The following is a 2,419-nucleotide window of genomic DNA, read 5'->3' on the forward strand; positions in this document are numbered from 1 at the left end:
TTGAGAGATGAAGATCGTTCACGTGCCTGGATCCGTGAACGTGAAGAGTTGCTTCAACAGATTAAGGAGAAGGATGCGTTGATTGAGTTTCTTGAGCATCAGGTTATTGATGACCCTGATGATGTATGGGCTTCTCTACTTCCTCAGTCTTCTAAGTTCTGGAAGAGGAAGTATGATTGACTCGCCAAAGAGAAGGCCGATATGGAGGCAGCCTACGAGAGGGAGGTGAAGAGGCTTCGCGCATCTTATCTTCCTGTGTCCCAAGCTTTGGATGATTGTTTCTAGGGATCCATAGGACGATTATTTTCCTTTTCTCTTGTATATGATTAACGATGCTGCACTTCTTTTCCCTGATATTATTTGATGAGATATTTCCATATGTGATAAAATGCTTAATATTTTCAAAATTTGCAAATAAAACTCTAAAGTTCCTTTGAAAAAAAACAAATCATATGCACAAACATTGCATGCATCATATGCATAAGCAGGTTTTGTTTCCGGTCCCTTGCCCTGTGGTCTAACTCTGTATCCTTCATTTATTTTGAAGACAAGCTGACTCACCGGTACTACACTAGAGCCAACATTTCAAGACTGATGGATCATCTAGAACAAGAGAACCGTGAACTGAAGGAGGAAGTGGCCAAATTTACTGCCCTAATGGAGTCATTCATGGCTGCCCAGAGCCAGTCTTCTCCGACACCTTCAACTCCTCCCCAGAGGACGGTTATCTTCGAGATTGTCTCCTCAACTGTGTCCGCTGCCAGTACGCACTTTGTTCCAACAGCCATGCCAACCGGGTTCCCGTGGTGGATGCCTCCCAATTTCATGCCTGAGGGTCTTGTTCCAGCCTTTGCTTCTATGCCGGCATCTAGCCCGGTCCTTGCTGTTCCTCCTCCTATCGTGCATATTTTGCCCAGGGTAGACGACACCATCTATCATTCTGAGCCGTCTGAGGGTCCAGATGTTTATGAGAAGATGGATGCTATGAACGATCAGTTTCTTGAGCTTCGCAAGGAATTGAAAACTCTCAGAGGGAAGGATCTTTTCGGCAAGTCTGCTGCCGAACGAACCAAATGTGAAGATCCCTGTGAAATTCAAGGTCCCTGACTTTGAAAAGTACAAAGGAAATACTTGTCCTCTCAGCCACCTGGTCATGTACGCCAGGAAGATGTCGACTCAAACCGATAATGACCAACTACTCATCCACTACTTTCAGGACAGTCTGTCCGGTGCCGCTTTGCGTTGGTACATGGGTTTAGACAGCGTGAACATCCGATCCTTCAATGATATCGGCGAAGCCTTCGTCAAGAAGTACAAGTACAACGTGGATATGGCTCCCGATAGAGATCAATTGAGAGCCATGTCCCAGAAGGATAAAGAAACATTTAAGGAGTACGCCCAGAGGTGGCGAGAGGTGGCAGCACATATCGTGCCTCCGCTAGAAGAGAAAGAGATGACTAAGATCTTTTTGAAGACTTTAAGTTCTTTTTATTATGAGCGGATGATTGCTAGCGCTCCTTCTAACTTCACCGAGATGGTGAATATGGGGATGCGTCTAGAAGGGGTCCGTGAAGAACGGTTAACCAGAGAAGAAGGCTCTTCTGCCAAACGTTATGGGGCGTTTGCAAAGAAGAAAGATGGAGAGGCACATGCTGTAATCTCCCATGAGAGACCAAGAAGACCCTCTGTGATGAGGAAGACCGAGCGTCCCGCTGGTAACCAGCACCAGGTGGCTCATATAGAACCTGTTTTCAGAGACAATCAACAGTATTAGCAATATAGTAACAATCAGCAACCACATCTGCAATATTAGCAACAACAGCACCGACCGCAGCAGCAGGCCTACCAGCCTCGAAACAGTAATCAGACCAATACAAGTTATGAGAGGAAAAGGGTCACCTTCGATCCTATTCCTATGACGTACGCAGAGTTATATCCCTCTTTGATAGAGAGGAAGCTGATTACTCCGAGAGACCCACCTGCTAACCCTCAATGGTGGTATAAGCCCGAGTTACATTATGTTTACCATTCTGGTGCTCCCGACCATGACGTGGAGAATTGTTACCCTTTGAAGACCAAGGTTCAAGACCTTATGAGGTGTGGAATTCTGTGTTTTGAGGACGTAGGTCCTAATGTGAAGAAGAACCCATTGCCCGGGCATGGGAAATCTGTTAACATGGTCCAGGGGTGCCCTGGCAAATACAAAGTCAAGTATGTCAGTCATATTCGACAATCTCTGGTCCAGATGCATCGTTTGCTATGTGACTACAGTCATTACGAGCATGACCATGATAGATGCCGAGTCTGCTCTGTTAACCGATTGGGTTGTTGCCAGGTGCACAAGGATGTTCAGGAAATGCTGGACGAAGGAGTCATTGAGATCCTTCAAAACAGGAGTATTGATGAAAATGAGCCTGAG

The sequence above is a fragment of the Lathyrus oleraceus genome, chromosome 5, assembly GCF_024323335.1.
Source record: "Lathyrus oleraceus cultivar Zhongwan6 chromosome 5, CAAS_Psat_ZW6_1.0, whole genome shotgun sequence".
Lineage (NCBI taxonomy): Eukaryota > Viridiplantae > Streptophyta > Magnoliopsida > Fabales > Fabaceae > Lathyrus > Lathyrus oleraceus.